Source organism: Mytilus trossulus, chromosome 11 (assembly GCF_036588685.1).
Source record: "Mytilus trossulus isolate FHL-02 chromosome 11, PNRI_Mtr1.1.1.hap1, whole genome shotgun sequence".
Taxonomy (NCBI): Eukaryota; Metazoa; Mollusca; class Bivalvia; order Mytilida; family Mytilidae; genus Mytilus; species Mytilus trossulus.
This window is the reverse complement of record NC_086383.1, coordinates 57669994-57697752: the sequence shown is the minus strand read 5'-3', so window position 1 is coordinate 57697752 and position 27759 is coordinate 57669994. Positions and strand designations below refer to the sequence as shown.

Genomic DNA, 27759 nt, shown 5'->3' with positions numbered 1-27759 from the left:
TCCGCATGCTGTATATATGTTACTGTTATATAAATCATTATAATAACTACCTACGTATATTGATTTTATGAGTGCGCCGTGTGTAAGGGTTAGGGTGCAAATAAGGGTGCAAATTGGAATTACGCTATAGAAGCGAAGCTCCTGCTAGAGGAGGAAGATAAAGACTAGGTAACAGGTAACAGGTAACATACGATTTGGGTAAAAACCTAGTCAAAGATATATCAAGGTATTGTGAGAACACAGAGATTTTAATTAAGATAAAGGACGGACGTACATTATGATAAAGTTGACCCATGTTGTCTTGGTTCCTATCCGGGTCCGTTCGCCCAAATATTCACGTTCGCTCTCATTCGCACCCCACATGTTCGCATCAAAGGTTTTGTATTGAATAAGTTCGGAAGCTTTATTTCAATCGTCCTTTTGATAGTGTATTTTTATGCTCCATCTCACCTACGATAGTAGAGGGGCATTATGCAGTGGCGGATCCAGCCATTTTAAAAAAGTGGTTCCCCAACACAAGAGTAAAAAAAGGGGGGGGGGGGTTTCAACTATATGCTCCCATTCAAATACATTGATCGGTCAAAAAAAAAAGGGGGGTTCCAACATCAGATGGCCTGAGAAGATATCAAACAAAGATCTTTGGGAAAAGACCAACCAATGCCCAGTTGATGAAGAGTTAAAAAAGAGAAAATGGCGATGGATAGGACACACACTGAGGAAGCCAAAAACTAACATTACAAGGCAAGCCTTACAGTGGAACCCACAAGGAAAGCGTAGCAGGGGCAGACCAAGATACACCTGGAGAAGGAATGTTGCAGCTGAGATGGAGAAAGAAGGGTACAAGTGGCACAATCTGGAGAGGCTAGCAAAGAACAGAACAAGGTGGAGAATTATCGTTAGCGGCCTATGCTCCACCAAGGGGCAACAGGATTAAGCAAAAAAAAAAAAAAAAATGCGATCGTAGTCAGCATTCTTATCCGATTTTACTACGTTTTGACAACAAACTATGAAAAATTATAGTTGCGGTAATAGAGGACTAAAACTTTTTCGGAAATACCGATTTTTATTTTATTTTCCTGAATTGGGAATTTATATTCACTAACATTTTTTTGGGGCCGCTGGCAGATTTAAGGGCCGCTAAGGGGCCCTAAACTATATATTGGAATCATCCCTGAAGCGTTTCGAAACGAAGTGAAAAATATCGTGCACCACATGGGCGCTTACATTTGTCACTATGCGTCATTTCTTGTCAATATGCGCTATAGCCGCAGGGCGCACGTCCTTCCCGATCACTGATGTAACTGGAACCACACATACTTTTTTATTTGGCCTTAGCGTAATTTGACAAAATTGAAACTTTTTGGCTGCAAAAAGCGAATTGTTCTTTCACTATTTCACTTTCATTATTGATTGAACAGAAAAAAAATCAAACTTTAGATTTTTTATATATCTCGTAGCTAGTGCCCCTTTAAAGTTTTTAGTGAAGGTCGTTTTTGATGAAATTGAAGTCCAATCAACTTGAAACTTAGTACATACATGTATGTTCCCTATAGGCTATAGTATAGTCTTTCTAATTTTAATGCCAAATTAGATTATTACCCAATTTCACAGTCCATGGAACATGGAGGAGGATAGTGCAAGTGGGGCATCCGTGTACTTTGAACACATTCTTGTTATAAAATAAAGAAAATTTGTTTTTTTATTGTTTAAAATAAAATAGTGACATTCTAGAAACGTAAACAGGTTTTCTTTTGTAAATTATTTGGACAAAATATTGATAATAAATATTGTCATGATGATCAAAAAGTGGCAGATCCAGAAATGTTCATAAAAGGGGGTGCCCACTGACTAACTAAGAGGGGGCCCGCTCCAGTCATGCTTCAGTGATTCCCTAAATAATCAACTAAATTTTTCCCACAAAAAGCCCTTGAAAACCCTCTAAATCAGACTCTGTCAAAAACTAAGTCATTCGTCTATTAGACTTGTTAAAGTAGGGCAGAAGAATCCAAATAGCTATCAAACTTGTCATAAAGTGTTAAAAATAGTTATCTTTCTTTTTATTCATTAAAAGTCTTCATTGTTTTACTTATACCAAGCTAACTACTTGTATTACAAACACATAACAATAATACCAAATTATCTTTGTTAATATCAATTTAAAACAGTATCATAATTGATATATATATCAGTCAGGGGTACTACTTGTACAAGTTATTTTTATTTACTTGAAGAAGTAAAACAAAATATACACATTTAAGTTAATTATAATCTTTAAATAATCTCCCCTTAATTTTCTAAAAAATTCACTTGTAAAAGAAATTTTTTCTTACAACCCCACAAAAATTCTCAAGTTTTGCGATGTAAAATCATGCCTTTAATGATTTTTCCCAGGTTAGCTTATAATTTTTATTACAGTTCAATGTTTCATCTCATTAATTCAACAAAGAAACTGATTGCCCAAAAATCTTAGATATTTGCTCAAGGCCTTCAAAAATTGCTCCTTGGGGACTTGTAAATGAGCAGTGTTCTAAAGATAACAGACAAATGGGATTTTCAATTCATTGTCCATGAAATTACACTTTAATGATAAGTAAAGACATCTGCAAAGGGCAGACAATTTAAAATTCTATTAGAGTAAAGAAATTCTTAGAATTCAAGAAAGGAGATAGGACGACTTTTTGACTTATACAATTAAAAAAATCTGAATGTCTAATGCATTCTAAGGGACATAACTAAGCCAATTTTTATTTACCTATACAAGTAACTAAAATTCACTTGTACAAGTATCCCACAAGTTAACTTATATATGTATGTTTATTTTTACTTCCTCAAGTAAATAAAAGTTACTTGTATAAGTAGTACCCCATTTACCCCTGATGACTATTAATCATCTAATCACATGAATCACAAAAAAATACTTCATATGAAAATATACATGATATAAAAATATTTTGATATGTATCTAAAAAAAAATCTAATTCAACCAGCATTTGAATAAAAAAAGGATGCGAACGTAGTCAAGGGGCAAACATTTGGGGTGCGAATGTGTTTTGTGAACGAAAGATAAGAACATATGGATGGACCCACCTTTAACATGGGTTGGAACACCCTTTTTAAAAATGGCTGAATCTGCCCCTGTTGTCTGTCATACATTTTTGTATGTCCGTTGTCCTTGACCTCATTTTCATGGTTCATCAGTCAATGTTTAAGTTTTTGTGTTTTGGTCTGTATATATAAGGTATATTGTTATTGATTAATACCAGTTATGGTAAGATGTACTTGTCTGTCTGACAGGATTATCTGACCTTGACCTCATTGCCATGGGTATTTAGAATGTTAAGTTTATGTGATATTTGTAGTAAAACCTTTAAGTAAGACTTTCTACATAAAATCAATGGTCAGTACAGCAGGCGAGACATTTCAGCGTGTGCACTCTTACTTTTGTTTACTTTTTCTCAAAATTGTGATAACACAGAAATTGTAATATCATTAGCCCAAATCATGAGTTGTCTCCCCTTAACTTAAACTATTGATTAATAGTCTTTAGAAAAGTCTTTCTCACTAGTTAGCAACAAAGAGACTAATTTAGCGCCAAGAAACAACTAGAAAACAAATATAGAGTCAAGAAAATTTCCAATTAAATACTTAAAATAAACAAATTATTTAGAAACATTCATTAAAGTCATTCTTTAACATTGTGTAAAGTGACGTTGTTTAACTTAACTGAAGGTTTAAACGTAGACTAGTTGAGTTAGGGAAAATCTTCTTTGGCTCAGTCGATTGCGCTGCCTTTGCATGCTTTGGATCCAAAGATTGAGGTTTGGAGTCCTGCTGGTACCATCCATGTATTTTCACTATTACAGGTTGGGGAGGACCCTCATAAATTGGTATTACTACCCCAAAACGGGTATCAATTTTCAGTGACAAAAATATAAGCTTTGGATTTAGAAGATATTTTCTGTCATGGTGAAAATATTTAGGTAAAGCCTAAAAGACCAGAAATGGGTCTGATTACTTTCAATGTATTTAATTAAATTACAATTTGTTTGTCAAATTAAGATGGCTGACATGACTCAAAAGGACTCTTTATTGGAGCTATTGCCCTTTAAATGACAATTTTTTACCAATTTTTTTGTGTGTATGCCCAAAATCTGAAAAAAACTATATTAGATAGATATTCATATAAACTTAAATAAGCAAAAATCATCAGCAAGACAAGATCTACAAAAAAGTCAACATGGTTGAAATTGTCTGATGACCCCTTTATTCAAATGGCCCTCTGGCACTCATTTCACAACATGGCCCATAACTTTTAAAATGGCCAATTATCTTTTAAAATGGCCAATTGAATTTATTGTTGAGGGGCCCTGGGCTCATGGGGAAAAACATTCCAGGTCACTGCTTTTTGGAGTGACATGTATTTTAAGCCCTTTATGAAGATTTTTATAACTTTTTTGCGTTTTTGCCGAATATCTGAAAAACCATAATACTATACATGTATATAGCTAGTACATAATTAGCAAAAATGATCAGCATGTCATAGAACACAGTAACCGTCCTTAAACTCCTTTACAAATATAGTACTTAGCTATAATACTAGTCATGCTAGTGTGGACAGTGTATAAATTTTTAATATTTAATTTTTTCATACACTTAGCTGTCCAATTTTATTTCTTTATATTTTATGCATAAGTATTTAGTAGTGGGATGAAATAACATGTTAAAAAATGTTGTGTTTAAGTGAATGGATCTCTCTGAAATTGTACTACAAGGTACCATACTACATAGGAAAGTCTGGGATTGAGTTTGGGGGTAATTGCTCTAAAGAGGGATTCAAAAAGTTTGGGGGGATTTTTTTCCCATTTTTTTTAAGGGGTTCATATTTTGTGCAATAGATTTGTAAGATCTTTGACCACATTTATTTTTGTGTTAGAAGCCTATATTATGTAAAAAATGTGATCACAATCCAAATTCAGACGGTATCAAGTTTGAATATTGTATCCAAATTTGTCCCCACTGTACATGCTGTATCAGGCTGCACTCAGGGAAGCATTTAATTTTAATTTTAATTTATTGGTTTAAAGAAATGCACTACGAAATAACTGTGTTCTCATGCCAGCAATGTTTTGCGTTTTTGCCTAAAATCTGAAAATCAGTATTACCCCCAGATATTTCATTTAGCATCCTGGTAAACAGGGACGTTTGAAATACCATCTTGTTTCTTAAAATTATTGGATTACATTCATAACATAACCTATATATATATAAAAAAAAAACAATTCAGATAGCCTCACTTTCAAGAAATATAGCATCACATTACCATGATGCTAAAAGGCCCTGGGGGAGAACACTGGATCTGACAATCCTTATTGGAGTTTTTTTTTTAATGATGATTTTTAGTATTTTTTAACGTTGGCCTATTACTATCTTAAAAACTATATTAGATAAATAGAATCTTAAATAACCAAAAAGGATCAGCAAGACTAGATCAACAAAGATTTCTATTCTAGTCAACAACATGGAGAGAGTCCATTGTTGAAGATGCACATAGACCTAGGTAAGCGAAGAGGCTCATTAGTTATTATTTTCTGAAAATCATAAAATTATAAATAAATTTGGTGTTTTTACTGTCTTCTGATTGGTTAAAATTATTAGTTTTATTTTCAATGTTGTCAATTTTGATGGCGACACGCCCACTCTGACGTTGAGTATTCATACGCCAACATGTGTGTACGCTTGTTATTGTTAATATAAATAATATAAAAAGTTCTTTGAGCCTTATTTTTGATAGAAATTTATTTATAATGAATGGCAATGATTTATTTTGATTTTATTGAACCATAAAACTAATTTTTGACTCTTCACATTTTACATAATCCCCTTCGCGGATTATTCAATGTGAAGAGTCAAAAATTAGTTTTATGGTTCAATAAAATCAAAATAAATAATAGCCATTCATTAAATGGTCTGCAGATCTGTAAACCAAAAAATTTAAAAACTCTCCTTATTGAAACTGAAATATTATTTCTCTTTTTACATGTTCAGGTAAGCTTTTGACATGACTATGTGCATCTGTTTTCTGTGAACTTTTTTTTAAACATTGTTAAAATCTTTTCTGAATCAATGAGTTGAAACCAAAATTTGTCTGCTTCATCTATAGCAGGTCTCACCCTAGCCGGTGACTGGGGCTAAGAAAATGCTTTCTTGTCCATCACGTAGCTTTGGCAAACAGTCAAAAGTGATATCCAGTCGCCCGTTCACAATATCGCTTTCAGTCGCCCAGGTGTTCACAATATGGCTTTCAGTGGCCCAGGTGTTCACAATATTGCTTTCAGTCGCCCAGGTGTTCACAATATCAATTTCAGTCGCCCAGGTGTTCACAATATGGCTTTCAGACACCCAGGTGTTCACAATATCGCTTTCAGTCGCCCAGGTGTTCACAATATGGCTTTCAGTCGCCCAGGTGTTCACAATATGGCTTTCAGTCGCCCAGGTGTTCACAATATGGCTTTCAGTCGCCCAGGTGTTCACAATATTGCTTTCAGTCGCCCAGGTGTTCACAATATGGCTTTCAGTCACCAAGGTGTTCACAATATCGCTTTCAGTCGCCCAGGTGTTCACAATATGGCTTTCAGTCGCTCAGGTGTTCACAATATCGCTTTCAGTCGCCCAGGTGTTACAATATCTTTTTCTGTTGCGTTCGTCATCAGCAATTTTTCATTTTTACCAAGTTGATAAAACAGCAATTTTTCATTTTTACCAAGTTGATAAAACAGCAATTTTTCATTTTTACCAAGTTGATAAAACAGCATTTTTTCATATTTAAGTAATGAAACTCAAAGTCTTAAACGATTTATTATACGACCGCAAATTTTGAAAAAATTTTCGCCGTATATTGCTATCACGTTGGCGTCGTCGTCGTCGTCGTCGTCGTCGTCCGAATACTTTTAGTTTTCGCACTCTAACTTGAGTAAAAGTGAATAGAAATCTATGAAATTTTAACACAAGGTTTATGACCACAAAAGGAAGGTTGGTATTGATTTTGGGAGTTTTGGTCCCAACATTTTAGGAATTAGGGGCCAAAAAGGGCCCAAATAAGCATTTTCTTGGTTTTCGCACTATAACTTTAGTTTATGTTAATAGAAATCTATGAAATTTTGACACAAGGTTGATGACCACAAAAGAAAGGTTGGGATTGATTTTGGGAGTTTTGGTTTCAACAGTTTAGGAATAAGGGGCCAATAAAGGGCCCAAATAAGCATTATTCTTGGTTTTCGCACAATAACTTTAGTTTAAGTAAATAGAAATCAATGAAATTTAAACACAATGTTTATGACCACAAAAGGAAGGTTGGTATTGATTTTGGGAGTTTATGTCCCAACAGTTTAGAAATTAGGGGCCAAAAAGGGACCAAAATAAGCATTTTTCTTGGTTTTCGCACCATAATGTTAGTATAAGTAAATAGAAATCTATGAAATTTAAACACAAGGTTTATGACCATAAAAGGAAGGTTGGTATTGATTTTGGGAGTTTTGGTCCCAACAGTTTAGGAATAAGGGGTCCAAAGGGTCCAAAATTAAACTTTGTTTGATTTCATCAAAATTGAATAATCGGGGTTCTTTGATATGCCGAATCTAACTGTGTATGCAGATTCTTAATTTTTGGTCCCGTTTTCTTATTGGATTTACATTAAGGTCCAAAGGGTCCAAAATTAAACTTAGTTTGATTTTGACAAAAAATTAATTGGTTGGGTTCTTTGATATGCTGAATCTAAAAATGTATTTAGATTCTTGATTATTGGCCCAGTTTTCAAGTTGGTCCAAATCGGGGTCCAAAATTAAACTTTGTTTGATATCATCAAAAATTGAATAAATGGGGTTCTTTGATATGCCAAATCTAACTGTGTATGTAGATTCTTCATTTTTGGTCCTGTTTTCAAATTGGTCTACATTAAACTCCAAAGGGTCCAAAATTAAACTTAGTTTAATTTTAACAAAAATTGAAATCTTGGGGTTCTTTGATATGCTGAATCCAAACATGTACTTAGATTTTTGATTATGGGCCCAGTTTTCAAGTTGGTCCAAATCAGGATCTAAAATTATTATATTAAGTATTGTGCAATAGCAAGTCTTTTCAATTGCAAAGTATTGCACAATGGCAAGAAATATCTTATTGCACAATATTGTGAAATAGCTATTTTTTTTTTAATTAGAGTTGTCTTTCTTTGTCCAGAATAGTAAGCAAGAAATATCTAATTGCAAAATATTGTGCAATAGCAAGATTTTTTTTTAATTGGAGTTATCTTTCTTTGTCCAGAATCAACTTAAATCTTTGTTATATAAAATATACAATGTATGTTCACTTTTTACTACCAACTGATAAATTAAAATAATCTTTACCATTCAGTGATAACAAGCAGTTTTTTTACATCTTAATATTTTATGATGTATTTAAATGAGTAGTTATTGTTGCAAACTCCATTAGAAATTTTAATTGAGATTAGTTTTGGAATAAGGGAAAGGGGGATGTGATTAAAAAAATTGGGTTCAATTTTTCTCATTTGAAATTTCATAAATAAAAAGAAAATTTCTTCAAACATTTTTTTGAGAGGATTAATATTCAACAGCATAGTGAATTGCTCTAAGAGAAAACAAAAATTTTAAGTTCATTTGAACACATTCATTCTGTGTCAGAAACCTATGCTGTGTCAACTATTTAATCGCAATCCAAATTTAGAGCTGAATCCAGCTTGAATGTTGTGTCCATACTTGCCCCAACCGTTCAGGGTTCAACCTCTGCGGTCGTATAAAGCTACGCCCTGCGGAGCATCTGGTTTCTTTAGAAAAGAGGTGAAAGCATAGACTTTATAGATTGGCCGTATGTCATTTCAAACAAACAACTTTGTAGGAAGTATTTTCTTTCCCTTCCGATACTTGTTGCTCGAGAGCGTACATTAAAACATTCTAATTAGGTAAAATTATTGAAATATTCTTCTAAAGAGGTGAAATGTAGATATCTCGAAATATTGTGTGGTAAAATTAGCGAGGAATTAAAGTTTGAAGCTAATAACGATAAGTTGCTATAATAGTTTTCCCGCTTTTTTTTATTGTGAAATAACTATAAAAAAAATAAGTTTAGTAAAAATTGACCAATAATTTCTCTTTGAGTATTCAACAGAATAAGCGTTGTTCATATCTTAATAAAATCATGAAATAAAAAGATGGGGTCACCGGAATGGTAAAAGAGATATTTCTAATAAAAAGGTTAACAATTTAAATTGGCGGGAATACATTGCGCCAATTCTAAAGCAACGTCGAAAGACGTTCGTCCGGTTTCGGCGATATTCTTACATATTACAGACAACACAGTTCTCGTTTTTTTGCTGTTTTGTGGTTTGTTTGTTTTCAACTACAATAAATGCACATTAATTTACACATGACAGTACTTGATTTTCAGTCAGTTTCACAGACACATAATATAAATGTGGTGGTTGGAAAACATTACATAATACAAATGTACTCACAAATGCTTCTATCTAAATAGCATTTTTATTCAGGTTATTTAAATTGCTTACATGTCTGTGTTGAACAGAAATTCTTCTTAAAATAGTGAATACATTTTTTATATCATATTTCATACATTTGTAGTTCAGTCATGTCGATATCATGAATTTTAATTTCGGTTAAGAATGCTGTTCCTTTTTATTTTGATTATTATTACTTTAAATCAATAAAAATCTAAGACCCCGCTTCCACTAATAAAAAAGATCGCTGATCTTTATTATTGCGAAAATGAGAAAGATCGATCTCCATCGGACTTTAAAAAACCACCTCCTGGATTGCGTTCAATATCGTAGCGGCTACAAAGGGCCACATAGATTTATGATTATTAAACGAGAAGCTAGTCTAGCTTCAATCAATATCTATGTAGTAGCTAGGCTAGCTACATGTGAAATAGTCAAAAATCTAAGTAGCCCTATGTAGCCGCTACGATATTGAACGCAACCTGGATATTTGTTTAAGTGTAAACGCTTAGATACATCGCGATAGACCGATCTAGAATTCAAAGTGTTTTATGTAGATATGAAAATAAATCTGCGCATGGTCAGTTTAATATTCTTATAAGTAACTGATTTCCGTGTTTCATCCATATTCTCAAATGATTTGGCAGAACATGGAGAGAAAAATTAAATAAAATGTATACGACGCTTTTGCGTCATTCTTCTGAAAGATGAATAGAAAAAATGAGATGTGGTATGATTGCAAATAACACAACTTTCCACAAGAGACCAATTGACACAGGAAATATATGACACCGTACGGCCTTTTCTGGTCTGTTTGATTCATGCTCTTATGCACAACTAAATAATTTCATAAGGAATCATAAACAAAAATGTGTTATAGAAACGTTCAAATCGTTATCAAATAAAACGTTAAGCTAGTTTTTGGCTGATATGCATTTCAATTCTTTTGATTTTATTATGATGAATAACATGATCTCATTCATTAAATGATTTCTCCAAAACAGCACCAACAGTTGTGTTACGTACCAACCGTACCTGATACGTAGCAAATCTGGTAACCTCTACTAGCGCGTTTGTACCCGTTTCAGCCTTAGACCGATGCCCTGTAACTTATTCGTTTATAACATTTTTTTTCATTTTTTCTTGCGTCTGGTAAATACTCGTTTCAGTACTTGACTAATGTACTGTTACTTATTCGTTCCTTGTTCGCTGTAATATACGTGTGTTAATCGGTGCACATTTAAAAAAATATCTTTTTCAATTGTATTCATTCATTATTATTTTAATTTTTTTTATTTTCTGTAAATTCCTCATCTTCAAACCAAATGACTGTTAAAAGTAAAATTATTCGGACATTTCTTTGTTTTTAGGGACTTATGACATGTTAATCAAAAAGATAAATAATAAATTTAGAAGCATAACTAATGAACCAAATATTTCCCGGCATTTTCTACTTTCTAAGTTTTTTTCTAACTTTCTCAACGAAATGATTAGACCGATTATTTTAAGATTGCAATGTATACTAAATGTTGTACAAGTTATAATGTTGCACAAGTTATAAAAAGATCGTAAACGCGAGATGCTCTTTTAAAAAAAAGGTCGATTAAATTTTGTGCAAGTGTTATAAACGGGTCTATTTAACATACTTTTTGTTTTGATTATGCATCCATAGGCATTTATATAGCTATACATATCAAAATATTCCGTAATGTTGCTAGAAACTCAGTCTAAGTATACTCATACAGTTGCCATACCGTGATTATGAATGGAACCTAGTCCGACCTCTTTTTCTCAAATCAACTATTGATTTTTTTCCACATGTATTCCTCTTTTATTCTTTATTCCGACAACTTTTAAACACCGGCACAATTATGTTGTTTTTTATATATTATAATTGTGCACCTAGTAGATAAATATAAAACTTGGCAAATCGGATCAAACTCGGAGTCGTAAAATACAAAAAACCTACAATCATTATGTTGGAAGTGTATATGTTAACTTCTCTAGAGTGATTTTATTTTACACGTATTTATATGCGTCCATAGTTACCGTGTTTTGTTGGTGTTTATCAGAAATCTAAATATTCATGATATTATATTCGTGTAAAACTGTAATCGACGTACACATTCAAAATACGTATGTGCAATTTGCCATAGCCATATATAGGTAAATATGTACAAAATGTACCTATTGCTATAGAACATTGAAATTTGATGACATGATTGATGATTTTCGTACTTTCTTAATAATTTGTGGAAATATAAATACAATTATAAACCTACCAAAGAGATTGACTCTAAAGAACAGATACGTCCATACACGTAGCAAATTATAGAAATTAGTATTATATTATAATTTAATTGGCTCAACTTTTTGTCGAGTATCTAGATTTTGTTTCGTTTCTTGATAGATTGCTGTATTATTATTATTATAGTTGACTCTCTTTTTATTCATGTATTTTATTATTTGCTGTTTTGTTGTGTGTTTCAGCTACACTAAATTCACATAATTAATGTGTATATCCAATTCGGGAACATGTCTATTATATAAAAATAATTTTCATTTTCTGCTCGGAAAATCTACCTATCAAAGCGATTGTCACTCTCTCCATCGGATCAAAGAGGAATAACTCTTATTAACGTTTCGGGTTCGCGGAAACCGCGACGTCATAAACCACTGACGGCATAGTACTGTTGCGCTTGTATATGCGCAAAAACAATAGAGGGATTTGTCTTTAAGGTGGTACCTAACACTTTAACTAAATTTAATTTGGCTCATTTAATTTTCTTAATATTTTGACAAATTATTTACTTTGACCCTTTGACAAAAATATAAAAATTTCAAAAAATTTGAACCAACCGTTTAATCAGAAAAATTACACTGGTTATATATATAGCAGTTTGACAAACACTTATTTTGATCATTGAGAAGCTTGATACTCCCTTATAAACACAACGTCATTAAAACATTCTGCTGATTTTACAGAGTTATCTCCCTGTAGTGTCAGGTACCACCTTAAACAGGATTAACATTTTGCACTCATCTACTTTTGTTAAATAAATTGGAAATAAAAAATAACCTGACATAATTTATACAAAATGAAGTGCATTTGTTAGTGAAAACTAAACAAAACATTACAATCAATTCATTACAATGTGAGTTGCTTAAAGAGTAAGAACTTTTAAGACGTCACTTGTGGTGTAGGAATGACAGATTGGATGTTAATGTCAATGAGACAGCAACCGTTCAACTAAAGAGGTCAACATTGTATTCAACCATTGGAAACTATCTTTAAATTAGAACTATCACTGAGTTTGTACTTACAATAATGAGCAACACAAGTGCCACATGTGGAGCACATGAGATAACCCCTATTTTTTATGGGTTTCCTGTCACTCAGTCTTTAATTTTTAGCTCACCTGGCTCTTCGGGCCAAGTGAGCTTTTTTCATCACTTGTCGTCCGTCATCCGTCGACGTCAACTTTTTACATTTTGAACTTCTTTTAGAGGACCACTAAATGGAATGAAACCAAACATAGCATGCATGTTCCATATGAGGTGCTGACCAAGTGTTGTTACTTTGTAGCCGATCCATCATCCAAGATGGCCGCCAGCGGGGGACTTAGTTTAACATAGGACCCTATGGGAAATGCATACAAATGACTTCTTTAAGAGAACCACTGAATGGAATGAAACCAAACATGGCATGAATGTTCCTTATGAGGTGCTGAACAAGTGTTGTTACTTTGTAGCCGATCCATTATCTAAGATGGCTGCCAGCGGGGGACTTAGTTTAACATAGGACCCTATGGGAAATGCATACAAATGACTTCTTTATATAAGAGAACCACTGAATGGAATGAAACCAAACATGTCATGAATGTTCTTTATGAGATGGTGACCAAATGTTGTTACTTTTTAGCCGATCCATCATCCAAGATGGCCTCCAGCGAGGACTTAGTTTAACATAGGACCCTACGGGAAATGCATACAAATGACTTCTTTTAGAGAACCACTGAATGGAATGAAACCAAACATGACATGAATGTTCCATATGAGGTGCTGACCAAGTGTTGTTACTTTGTAGCCGATCCATTATCTAAGATGGCCGCCTGCGGTGGACTTAGTTTAACATAGGACCCTATGGGAAATGCATACAAATGACTTCTTTCAGAGAACCACTGAATGGATTGAAACCAAACATGTCATGAATGTTCCTTATGAGGTGCTGACCAAATGTTGTTACTTTGTAGCCGATCCATCATCCAAGATGGCCGCCAGCGGGTGACTTACTTTAACAATATGGACCCTATGGGAAATGCATACAAATGACTTCTTTTAGAGAACCACTAAATGGAATGAAACCAAACATGACATGAATGTTCCTTATGAGGTGCTGACCAAGTGTTGTTACTTTGTAGCCGATCCATTATCTAAGATGGCCGCCAACGGGGGACTTAGTTTAACAAAGGACCCTATGGGAAATGCATACAAATGACTTCTTTTAGAGAACCACTAAATGGTATAAAACAAAACATAGCATGAATGTTCCTTATGAGGTGCTGACCAAGTGTTGTTACTTTGTCGCAATTGCAACATCCAAGATGGCTGCCATAGGACCCTATATATGGGAAATGCATACAAGTCTTTTTCTAAAGAACCACTGAATTGAATGAAATCAAACATAGCATGAATGTTCCTTTCCTTATGAGGTGCCGGCCAAGTGTTGTTACTTTTAGCCAAATTTTATATTTTTTTATATGATTTCAAAAACCCAAGTAGAATCAGGTGAGTGATACAGGCTCTTGATGAGAGGCCGTAGTTAATTTTGTGTTTTGTGTACTGTTGTTTGCCTTTTTCTTTTTTATTTTTATTTTGAACATCTATTATTTGTATTTATTAGATCCGTGTCCAGTCAATGTGATCCTTGTACAGTCAAGTTGTTATTATAGTCAATGTGATCCTTGTACAGTCAAGTTGTTATTATAGTCAATGTGATCCTTGTACAGTCAAGTTACTATCATAGGTAAGTGTACATTATATGTGAACTATATAGGATCAATTACTATTGAAATTTGTTTCAAATGTAAAATGTTCAAACTCTATCATGTCTATAGGGGAGATAATGTAAAATGTTCAAACTGTATAAGCATGGTAAGGGGAGATAATGTAAAATGTTCAAACTCTATTGGGGGAGATAATGTAAAATGTTCAAACTCTATAAGCATGGTAAGGGGAGATAATGTTAAATGTTCAAACTCTATAGGGGGAGATAATGTAAAATATTCAAACTCTATAAGGGGAGATAATGTTAAATGTTCAAACTCTATAAGGCATTGTAAGGGGAGATCAGGTTACTGTAAAATGTTTAAACTCTATATGGGGAGATAATGTAAAATGTTCAAACTCTATAAGGGGAGATAATCAACATATAGTTTCTACATTCAAAATACCACCAATGTTTTTTTTATAGTAAACAAGACACAAAGAATGTGATGACATCATTACAATTTTATTTGTCTTCAAATATAAGAGCATTGAACTAGTGCTATAGAAAAATAAAGTGAGATATATATAATGAGCAACCCAACAAAGCAAGAATGGAGATGTGTACAGGTTAATATATAGTCAACGATTCAAAAATAACCTCATATGATAAGGTCTTCATTTTTATTAAGCAGGCCATTAAATTTAGGATTTAATTGCACATTATACCTTATTTTTTTTTTTGGGGGGGGGGTTTGGTTTGGTTTAACGCTGTCACATGGTGACCCCCTATGGATTTGGTTAGTGAATTTCATATGGGTTCTTGACCTCTGTCTAATGTTAATAGTGACGTCATCTATTGGTGTTGTTGTATTTCGTTGTTTATTTTTGGAAAGTTTGCTATAGCTTGCTATTGCTACTTTCCTTAAGCATCGGCCTCGAACTTCCTGTTGACAGATTATCGCAATATATTCTGCTACGAGATGGTGTAGTACTAGTGTTTGAGTTCTGATTCTTGGAAGATTCTTTTAAAATTTTGAGTAACTACTGTTTTGAATAAAAATATTACAGCTTGAATAAAAAAGAAATGAATGTTCACCGACGATTCAGATGAATTTAACTTCATTTTTAAAAATGAGTATCACAAACACTACTTCGCGGATCTGCCATGTGCTGAAGAGAAAATCACGAGAAATCTACGCGAGATTACGTTTTCATTCATTCAAGAATATTTCATGAATGAACATTTTCCCGCTCTACTTTTACCTGTTTACTATATGTACGTACGTAAACGTGGTAAAATCCCGAGTGTATCGAAAGAATCGGGAATGACTGATTAAAATGCGAGAACAAGTTGACATTTTGACCAAGCTGTCGGATAATTGAAAAGTGATAACGGTTTGTTTAAACAGACATAGATATGTATATATGTCTCTGGTTTAAACAAAACACAGGTGAAAGAATATAAAATACTAGATAATTATATCATATGTCTAACGTCTCACGCCAAGGTCGAGTAAAGGTAATTACTCGCTTTGATTAAAAAAAAATTAAAAATGCATTGTTTTTGTCTAAACATCGATCGAAAAATTTTGATGCCAAAAATCATTTGAAAACTTAATTCCGTTATTTAATTACTAATTGTTTCACATTCCAATGTGGATATAAGGAACTTTACTCGTTCAGCATGCTCAAGTGGATCAAACTTACAGCAGAAAAACTTTGACCCAACATCAGTTCTTCTTCAGTCTTCTTCCAATAATTTCATTATACCACTTCTGGTGTATTATTGGAAATTTGTATCATATAGCATCCGTATTAAAAGCAACCGAGTCAGCATCTACTTCTTCGAATATAATAGCTCAGGGTATCAAGACAAGTTCTGTAGAAATGATTAAGGTTGATGATGTGTAACCTTTGGCTAAAATAAAATTGAGAATGGAAATGGGGGAAAAATTTGGCTAAAATGGCTGCATCAATTTCACCTCAAAATTTAGATAGATGACAGACAAACCTGTGCATCTTGAAAAGTTTGAAGGCATACCATGCCCTATATACATAGATTTCAATTGCATTGTCATCCAAACACAGAGGCAATGATTGATTGAATTTTGGTGGAGTAATTTTAACTGCTCTAGGGTTGTGCCTTGTTACAAATGGAACCAGATGCTTCGCTTGACACATCTTTATACGACCGCATAGGTCGAGACCCTGAACAGTTGGGGCAAGTATGGACACAACATTCGAGCTTGATATAGCTCTGAATTTTGATTGGGATCAAATTTTTGACTTAATATATAGGTTTCTGACACAAATCAAATGTCAATATCTTACAAATCTATTGCCCAATACTGTGTAATTAGAATGTATACACAATGCTTATTACCCCATAACTCAGATCAAGTACACAATTTGGTAGTGTCACATTTACAGTTCTTGAATTGTGACCCTTTATAACATTAATGCTAGCGGGGGCATCATTTGTGTCCCATGGACACGTTCCCTATTTTTGATAAAAGCCTTTAATATAAATTCGCTTTCATTACAGTTGTATTGATTTAAGTTACTGTTACTGTCTTATTTATAAAAAAGGATGCGGTATTTTTTGCAAAGAACCAATGCTATCCAAAAGAGTTCAAAGGAGGAAAATGTATTGATAACTAAAGGCCACCATATGGTCGTCAATAATGAGAAATATTTGTACCATATACATGTAGAAAAATATAAAAGGCCCCGATAGGAAATATGTGGAGCAATTCAAACAAAAAAACTTACGTGTTAATTTACTAAAAACAAATATGAAGGATCTAAACCAATAGAAAAATACTAATTCACAGGCCCTTGATGTTGACATGGCATGGGTACTTAAAAAAGAAATTAACAGAGCTTTCTGTATATTTCAATATTTTAGATCTAGAGTTTTTAGGTTGCAATAGAAAATATCAAAACTTTTTATGACAAACATGAAAAAAGTTATTTTTGATAATTACTGACGAGACAATGGTTTAATTTAAAACATCCAAGCTGTGATGAAATACATTTTTGAAATAATACACGTCTATAACCTTTTTGGAATAATACGCAGCTACAGTTGCAAACTTTCCAGAGGTGCTATCTAGCACTTTGATTATACAAAACGCAGCAGGAGAAGTCCCATGTGCGATAAATTTGTTATATCGTATATATGGTTCACTACTTACCCCCTCCGGCCTCAGCCCCTATGGATTTTACTAACCCTCTATGGATCCGTAGGGGGTCAATAGGGAAGCATATAACTTATAACTGTACAAGTTTATTTTATTGAAACAGGGAGATAACACACACACATTGATATGTTTATAAGAAACATTCATAACAAGTACGAATTAAGTATTTTTTAGTCATACTTCAATGTTACATATATATCGGGCTTAAACAAGTAAATATGATTTATAGTTATTTTTCACAGATGCTTTAGATGACGACACAACGTTACTTACAAATTAGGCTGACCTCAGAGATACATTCATCAGTATTTATTTATTAGTATGTATTGTATAATATATGTTTTTTTAAGAGAACAAAACAAATCAATCCATAAAGACTGCCTCGATGATCTTCACGGTGTTATGGTATTGTGTTAACTTTTAGTGTGGGAGGTGGTGGGTTTGAACCCTGGACAGTTAAACCAAAGATCTTCACGGTGTTCTGGTATTGTGTTAACTTTTAGTGTGGGAGGTGGTGGGTTTAAACCCTGGACAGTTAAACCAAAGATCTTCATGGTGTTGTGGTATTGTGTTCACCTTTAGTGTGGGAGGTGGTGGGTTTAAACCCTGGACAGTTCAACCAAAGATCTTCACAGTGTTGTGGTATTGTGTTAACTTTAGTGTGGTAGGTGGTGGGTTTGAACACTGGACAGTTAAACCAAAGATCTTCATGGTGTTGTGGTATTGTGTTCACCTTTAGTGTGGTAGGTGGTGGGTTTAAACCCTGAACAGTTAAACCAAAGATCTTCACGGTGTTGTAGTATTGTGTTAACTTTTAGTGTGGGAGGTGGTGGGTTTAAACCCTGGACAGTTAAACCAAAGATCTTCACGGTGTTGTAGTATTGTGTTAACTTTTAGTGTGGTAGGTGGTGGGTTTGAACACTGGACAGTTAAACCAAAGATTTTCACAGTGTTATGGTATTGTGTTAACTTTTAGTGTGGTAGGTGGTGGGTTTAAACCCTGGACAGTTAAACCAAAGATCTTCAGGGTGTTATGGTATTGTGTTCACCTTTAGTGTGGGAGGTGGTCGGTTTGAACCCTGGACAGTTCAACCAAAGATCTTCACGGTGTTATGGTATTGTGTTAACTTTTAGTGTTGGAGGTGGTGGGTTTAAACCCTGGACAGTTAAACCAAAGATCTTCACGGTGTTGTAGTATTGTGTTAACTTTTAGTGTGGGAGGTGGTGGGTTTAAACCCTGGACAGTTAAACCAAAGATCTTCACGGTGTTATGGTATTGTGTTAACTTTTAGTGTGGTAGGTGGTGGGTTTAAACCCTGGACAGTTAAACCAAAGATCTTCATGGTGTTGTGGTATTGTGTTCACCTTTAGTGTGGGAGGTGGTCGGTTTGAACCCTGGACAGTTCAACCAAAGATCTTCACAGTGTTGTAGTATTGTGTTAACTTTTAGTGTGGTAGGTGGTGGATTTGAACACTGGACAGTTAAACCAAAAATCTTCACAGTGTTATGGTATTGTGTTAACTTTTAGTGTGGTAGGTGGTGGGTTTAAACCCTGGACAGTTAAACCAAAGATCTTCATGGTGTTGTGGTATTGTGTTCACCTTTAGTGTGGGAGGTGGTGGGTTTGAACCCTGGACAGTTCAACCAAAGATCTTCACGGTGTTGTAGTATTGTGGTAACTTTTAGTGTGGTAGGTGGTGGGTTTGAACACTGGACAGTTAAACCAAAGATCTTCACGGTGTTATGGTATTGTGTTAACTTTTAGTGTGGTAGGTGGTGGGTTTAAACCCTGGACAGTTAAACCAAAGATTTTCACGGTGTTTATGGTACACAGCTTCTAACTACAGCCACTACGTTATATAGGTCCTGTCTGTCGAAAGAGTCACACCCTGTATGTAGAATACACAGCTTTTAACTACAGCCACTACGTTATAGGTCCTGGCTGTAGACAGGCACATACAGATTAAAAAAAAATGATTAGATTTAATGTGACTGGTCTAGTTTATTATTATACGACTGCAAAAATTTTAATTTTTTGGTCGTATATTGCTATCACGTTGGCGTCGTCGTCGTCGTCTGCGTCGTTGTCCGAATACTTTTAGTTTTCGCACTCTAACTTTAGTAAAAGTAAATAGAAATCAATGAAATTTTAACACAAGGTTTATGACCACAAAAGGAAGGTTGGGGTTGATTTTGGGAGTTTTGGTCCCAACATTTTAGGAATTAGGGGCCAAAAAGGGCCCAAATAAGCATTTTCTTGGTTTTCGCACTATAACTTTAGTTTAAGTGAATAGAAATCTATGAAATTTTAACACAAGGTTTTATGACCACAAAAGGAAGGTTGGGATTGATTTTGGGAGTTTTGGTTCCAACAGTTTAGGAATTAAGGGCCAAAAAAGGGCCCAAATAAGCATTATTCTTGGTTTTCGCACAATAACTTTAGTATAAGTAAATAGAAATCTATGAAATTTAAACACAAGGTTTATGACCATAAAAGGAAGGTTGGGTTTGATTTTGGGAGTTTTGGTCACAACAGTTTAGGAATAAGGGGTCCAAAGGGCAAAATTGAACTTTGTGTGATTTCATCAAATATTGAATAATTTGGGTTCTTTGATATGCCGAATCTAACTATGTATGTAGATTCTTAATTTTTGGTCCCGTTTTCAAATTGGTCTACATTAAGGTCCAAAGGGTCCAAAATTAAATTTAGTTTGATTTTAACAAAAATTGAATCCGTGGGGTTCTTTGATATGCTGAATTTAAAAATGTACTTAGATTTTTAATTATTGGCCTAGTGTTCAAGTTGGTCCAAATGGGGGTCCAAAATTAAACTTTGTTTGATTTCATAAAAAATTGAATGAATGGGTTCTTTGATATGCCAAATCTAACTGTGTATGTAGATTCTTAATTTTTGGTCCAGTTTTCAAATTGGTCTACATTAAGGTCCAAAGGGTCCAAAATTAAACTAAGTTTCATTTTAACAAAAATTAAAATCTGGGGCTTATTTGATATGCTTTATCTAAATATGTACTTTGATTTTTGATTATGGGCCCAGTTTTCAAGTTGGTCCAAATCAGGATTACATATCAAGTATTGTGCAATAGCAAGAAATTTTCAATTGCACAGTATTGCACAATAGCAAGAAATATCTAAATGCACAATATTGTGCAATAGCAATTAATTTTCAATTGGAGTTATCTTTCTTTGTATAGAATAGTAGTTGATAATATATGTTGGAAATTTGCCAGACATGACTATGATGTCATTTTCTATTTTTATTTGCCAAAAACTTTATGTAAATAACTTCATTGGAAATTTGCAAATATAAAATGTTGCTGATGAAGCTTTTTTTCCTTATCTTATCTAAAATGTTTTTAGATAATGTATGTTGGACATTTGCCAGACATAACTATGATGTCATTTTCTATTTTTATTTGCCAATAACTTTATGTAAATATATATAACTTCATTGGAAATTTGCCAATATAAAATGTTGCTGATGAAGTTTTTTTTATTGTTTTATACAATAAACAATGTATATTCACTTTTACTACCAACCAATCTTTACCATTCAGTGATAACAAGCACTTTATTTTACATTTTAATATTTTATGATGTATTTAAAAGAGTAGTTATTGTTGCAAACTCCATTAGAAATTTGAATTGATATCAGTTTTGGAAAAAGGGAAACGGGGATGTGAAAAAAAAGGGGAGGGGTTTAAATTTTTCTCATTTCAGATTTCATAAATAAAAAGAAAATTTCTTCAAACATTTTTTTGAGAGGATTAATATTCAACAGCATAGTGAATATCTCAAAGGCAAAAAAAAACCTTTTAAGTTCATTAGACCACATTCATTCTGTGTCAGAAACCCATGCTGTGTCAACTATTTAATTTTAGATTTAAAAAGTTTGAAGAAGAAATCTTTAATTGATTTGTAAAATCTTGACATTTGTTTTGTGTAAAAAAAAACCATGTAATGTCAAAAATTTGATCACAATCCAAATTCAGAGCTGTATCACGCTTGAATGTTTTGTCCATACTTGCCCCAACTGTTTAGGGTTCGACCTCTGCGGTCATATAAAGCTGCGCCCTGCGGAGCACCTGGTTGATAATGTTTTAAGAAACTGTTTCTTGATATTTTTTATGTGTTTCTTAAATGCTGACCTTTTTATAAAACCCAAATCTTGAAACGATCTCAAAATAAGGAGTTGTGGTATGATTAACAATGAAGCAATTAATCCTAGACCATAGGACAAAGATATAAACAATTACAGGTCGTTCAACAGCCTTCCACAATGAGCAAAACTCATACCATATAATAATTAGGAGATGTGGTATGATTAACAATGAAGCAATTAATCCTAGACCATAGGACAAAGAAATAAACAATTACAGGTCATTCAACAGCCTTCCACAATGAGCAAAACTCATACCATATAATAATTAGGAGATGTGGTATGATTAACAATGATACAATTATTCCTAGACCATAGGACAAAGATATAAACAATTACAGGTCGTCTAATAGCCTTCAACAATGAGCAAAACCCATACCACAGGGGTTAAAAAATGTTGTTACAGCTAACTAGCCCAGGACTTATTGGCAGCAGGATTTTACTAGCCCAGTTTGAAGAACTGCTAGCCCATCAAAACATTAAAAGTTTAGATTGCCCGAGGCGTAAATGCTCTAGTCCCAGGCGTAGGGCTAGTGGATTTTTTAACCCCTGTACCATATAATAATTAGGAGATGTGGTATGATTAACAATGAAGCAATAAATCCTAGACCATAGGACAAAGAAATAAACAATTACAGGTCGTTTAACAGCCTTCCACAATGAGAAAAACCAATACCATATAATCATCTATAAAAAGCCTTGCTATGACATGTATGATCAAATGTGAAACATTTCAAAAGAAAAACGAACAGCCTACTACAACAATGAAGGAAACACAAATATGGTACACAGCTTCTAACTACAGCCACTACGTTATATAGGTCCTGTCTGTGGCAAGAGTCACACCCTGTATGTAGAATACACAGCTTCTAACTACATCCACTATGTTATAGGTCCTGGCTGTGGAAAGAGTCACACCCTGTATGTAGAATACATAGCTTCTAACTACATCCACTATGTTATAGGTCCTGTCTGTGGAAAGAGTCACACCCTGTATGTAGAATACACAACTTCTAACTACATCCACTACGTTATATAGGTCCTGTCTGTGGAAAGAGTCACACCCTGTATGTAGAATACACAGCTTCTAACTACATCCACTATGTTATAGGTCCTGGCTGTGGAAAGAGTCACACCCTGTAAGTAGAATACCGAGCTTCTAAATACAGCCACTACGCTATAGGTCCTGTCTTTCAACAGGCACATACAGAATAAAAAATGATTGAATTTAATGTGACTGATCTAGTTGATTATAGACAGTGTTTCGAGAAGCTGCAATATGATATTCAATATTGTTCTTTATGTGTGTCTTAATGCTGGTAAATAAAAGTTTTGACATTCTTAGACCTGGGAAAGTGCAATAGATGTTCTGGTGTTTGATGGAAAAAGTCAAACCCTGCTTGTAGAATACATTTGTACCTCATTCAGTCACACACTGCTTGTAGAATACATTTGTACCTCATTCAGTCACACCCTGCTTGTAGAATACATTTGTACCTCATTCAGTCACACCCTGCTTTTAGAAAACATTTGTACCTCATTCAGTCACACCCTGCTTGTAGAAAACATTTGTACCTCATTCAGTCACACCCTGCTTGTAGAATACATTTGTACCTCATTCAGTCACACCCTGCTTGTAGAATACATTTGTACCTCATTCAGTCGCACCCTGCTTGTAGAATACATTTGTACCTCATTCAGTCACACCCTGATTGTAGAATACATTTGTACCTCATTCAGTCACACCCTGCTTGTAGAATACATTTGTACCTCATTCAGTCACACCCTGCTTGTAGAATACATTTGTACCTCATTCAGTCACACACTGCTTGTGGAATACATTTGTACCTCATTCAGTCACACACTGCTTGTAGAATACATTTGTACCTCATTCAGTCACACCCTGCTTGTAGAATACATTTGTACCTCATTCAGTCACACCCTGCTTGTAGAAAACATTTGTACCTCATTCAGTCACACCCTGCTTGTAGAATACATTTGTACCTCATTCAGTCGCACCCTGCTTGTAGAATACATTTGTACCTCATTCAGTCGCACCCTGCTTGTAGAATACATTTGTACCTCATTCAGTCACACCCTGATTGTAGATTACATTTGTACCTCATTCAGTCACACCCTGCTTGTAGAATACATTTGTACCTCATTCAGTCACACCCTGCTTGTAGAATACATTTGTAACTCATTCAGTCACACACTGCTTGTAGAATACATTTGTACCTCATTCAGTCACACCCTGCTTGTAGAATACATTTGTACCTCATTCAGTCGCACCCTGCTTGTAGAATACATTTGTACCTCATTCAGTCACACCCTGCTTGTAGAATACATTTGTACCTCATTATACCCCCGCTTTAAAAAAAAGGGGGGTATACTGTTTTACCTCTGTCTGTCAGTCCGTCCGTCAGTCAGTCCGTCCCAAGAAACTTTCGTCACATTTTTCTCAGGAACTACACATACACCCTTTCTGTAATTTGGTATCAACATTTATATATGTCAGCCATACCGTGTGATGCGTTTTTAGATTCATCACTTGACAACTTCCTGTTTACCGAAAAAACTTGTATGATTTTACACATGATATCCAAGTTGAAAATTTTCGTCACATTTTTCTCAGGAACCACAATACAAGGATTTCTGAAATTTGGTTTCACGATTTATATAAGTCAGCTATACCCTGTGATGCGTTTTCAGATTCATCACTCGACAACTTCCTGTTTACCGAACACTTGTATGATTTTACACATGATAGCCAACTTGAAAATTTTCGTCACATTTTTCTCAGGAACTACAATACGAGGATTTCTGAAATTTGGTTTCAGGATTTATATAAGTCAGCTATACCGTGTGATGCTTTTCAGATTCATCACTCGACAACTTCCTGTTTACCGAACACTTGCATATTTTTACACTATTAATATTATCCACTTGCGGCGGGGGTATCATCAGTGAGCAGTACCTCGCAGTTTCACTTGTTCAGTCACACCCTTCTTGTAGAATACATTTGTACCTCATTCAGTCACACCCTGCTTGTAGAATACATTTGTACCTCATTCAGTCACACACTGCTTGTAGAATACATTTGTACCTCATTCAGTCACACACTGCTTGTAGAATACATTTGTACCTCATTCAGTCACACCCTGCTTGTAGAATACATTTGTACCTCATTCAGTCACACCCTGCTTGTAGAATACATTTGTACCTCATTCAGTCACACCCTGCTTGTAGAATACATTTGTACCTCATTCAGTCACACCCTGCTTGTAGAATACATTTGTACCTCATTCAGTCACACACTGCTTGTAGAATACATTTGTACCTCATTCAGTCACACACTGCTTGTAGAATACATTTGTACCTCATTCAGTCACACCCTGCTTGTAGAATACATTTGTACTTCATTCAGTCACACCCTGCTTGTAGAATACATTTGTACCTCATTCAGTCACACACTGCTTGTAGAAAACATTTGTACCTCATTCAGTCACACCCTGCTTGTAGAATACATTTGTACCTCATTCAGTCACACCCTGCTTGTAGAATACATTTGTACCTCATTCAGTCACACCCTGCTTGTAGAATACATTTGTACCTCATTCAGTCACACCCTGCTTGTAGAATACATTTGTACCTCATTCAGGTATGTGATTAGATCTTCAAGGTTTTGAGTTCAGTTCATTATTAAACTTTAAATAGTGCAGAAAAGTTGAGATAAATTACTGTTTCAATGCTATTATATATTATTTGAATGAAATAAGAAGATAAAAATATTAAGTCAGTATTTTACCACTCATAGTGATCATGTTTCAATTGGCAATAACACAAATACCTCAATTAAAACTCAACAGTATATATTGACTATTATAATATTATTCTTTTCTATTTTTAGGCTATAATGGAAAGTTGGAATGAGGTAAGATATACTTAATAGTCTCCTTGTCATTTGTAGTTTTGTTCCCCACTAGTGTACAATTAGATACAAGTATGTGATAACTTAAGATAAAAACTAGTAGAATTCTAAGTGAACTACCAAACTACTTATTCCAAAAACAAAAAAATACAAAACTGGGACAAAGCAAGGTTTGCAATGTAAAAAAAAGATTCTAAAAGTAGGCGGTGGGAGATAGTGTATTATTTATGTATCCTTGTTTATTTGTAACTTTAAGTAGGTCTGTAGAGTTATTTGAAAAAAATATTGGGACAGTTTTTCTACTTAAAAAAAATATACAGAAGTTATCTCCCCTTGCCATTGTTCAGTTCATGTGAGTTGAATAAGACCAATCTATTTTATGGTATAAAGAGCCGACTGATACAACACACTTTTTTTCTTGTTAGGTTACATTCTCATTGCTTTATTATATCCCACATCTACATTTATTCAGTTTACATTTATATATGTATCTCTTTAAGTAAGTTAATAGAGAGATTTCTACTAGCTGATATGAAAAAGGATGAGAAAGTACCTAGGGGCAATTAAAGGACTAAGTGAATGAAACACAACTACATGTCTTCAAAAGGCAATTAAAGGACTTAGTGAATGAAAAACACAACTATATGTCTTAACCAGATGCTCCGCAGGGCGCAGCTTTATACGACCACAGAGGTTGAACCCTGAACGGTTGGGGCAAGTACAGTACGCCCAGAGAGTATGTAATCGCGAACTCTAATCACCGATTTCCGAGTGTAGCCGTGTGACACCGCGAATCACGGATTATACTCCCAATTTCCTCTTAAGATTCTCTCCCAACACCGCGTGGCTGTTTATTGGTTTATTGTCCATCGGATGTTCTGAAAATTAATGACTCGTGACAACATCATCGGATTAGCCAGATTTATTACCTTTGTACATTTAATTGATCTTGATTGCACCTGTGTGCTTTAAAATACGTTATTTAAATGTCCTTTCATTGACAGATAAAAGTGTGACATTTTTATTTAAAATAAGATAATTATTCTTGTATGTATATGCCCATGTCATTGTCATATGACATACAACGTACAAACGTATAAAAATAGGAATAAAACACTTATTTTGTATTTTCATTATAGTCCGATCAGGTCATAATTTTTGTTTTGTCAACAAAGACGATTTTACCACAATTAGAACCTTTTATGACCTACAATGTATTCAGTGAGCAATATTCGGTTCATTAATAGTTCAATTTTATATAATTAATATCAGCTGGCTTAAAACAAAATGATGTTTTTTACTGTAATATGTCCAATCTAAATTAAACCCAAGAGTTAATTTATCGGATCAACAAGTGAACTCTGTTACTTTCAATTTATTTTGAAATGTAAAATATTATGTTTCACTACCTCGGTAGATTACCGACTTGAAATATTTGAATTTAAAAAAGAAACTGTAAAGTGACAAATAGTTTTGTATGCAATGTGGCAGCTCTATATTCATAAATACTGAGATACATTCGCCGCCCAGACACAACACAATAATCACAACCTTTAAATATTAAATTATATGGAGAAAAAAAATCATGTGTTTTTTATCCGTTATGATCTGTTATTGATCTTTAATTATGTAAAATAAAATTGGATTGGCGCAATCCGTATTTTACTGCTCGTTAAAAGTCCTCGGTGAAATATAAAAAGAAGTATTTCAACAATTATAAAATAGAATATTTAAATGAAATTATATCGTGTTCTACAAGAAAGAAATATGTAAAAAAAAATGTGGATCGGATTTTTACGATCGACAAATTTTCACAGAGGATCTCTACCAACGCCCATCAGGAACTGAACGACATGCATCCTGTTTTCATCTACCATTAATATATAGTGTTGACTATGGACGTATAAATAATGTCCGGTTTTATGTCCTCTGTTG

At 34.1% G+C, this 27759-nt stretch overlaps 1 protein-coding gene and 1 long non-coding RNA gene across 4 annotated transcripts in view; both read left to right on the top strand.

Annotated features, from left to right (window-relative positions):
• LOC134691346 (uncharacterized) overlaps nucleotides 1-27759 on the top strand; it is a 193419-nt gene that overhangs the window by 90463 nt on the left and 75197 nt on the right. The gene's annotated exons all lie outside the window — the stretch shown is intronic.
• Nucleotides 185-25827, top strand: LOC134690501 (uncharacterized). 3 transcript variants are annotated; one of them, XR_010101947.1, is made up of 3 exons: nucleotides 185-226; nucleotides 14427-14549; nucleotides 25804-25827. It is a non-coding gene; the product is annotated as an uncharacterized LOC134690501 (long non-coding RNA). The 3 variants fall into 3 exon arrangements; XR_010101946.1 differs by lacking the exon at nucleotides 25804-25827 and adding an exon at nucleotides 17958-18172; XR_010101945.1 differs by lacking the exon at nucleotides 25804-25827 and adding an exon at nucleotides 17945-18172.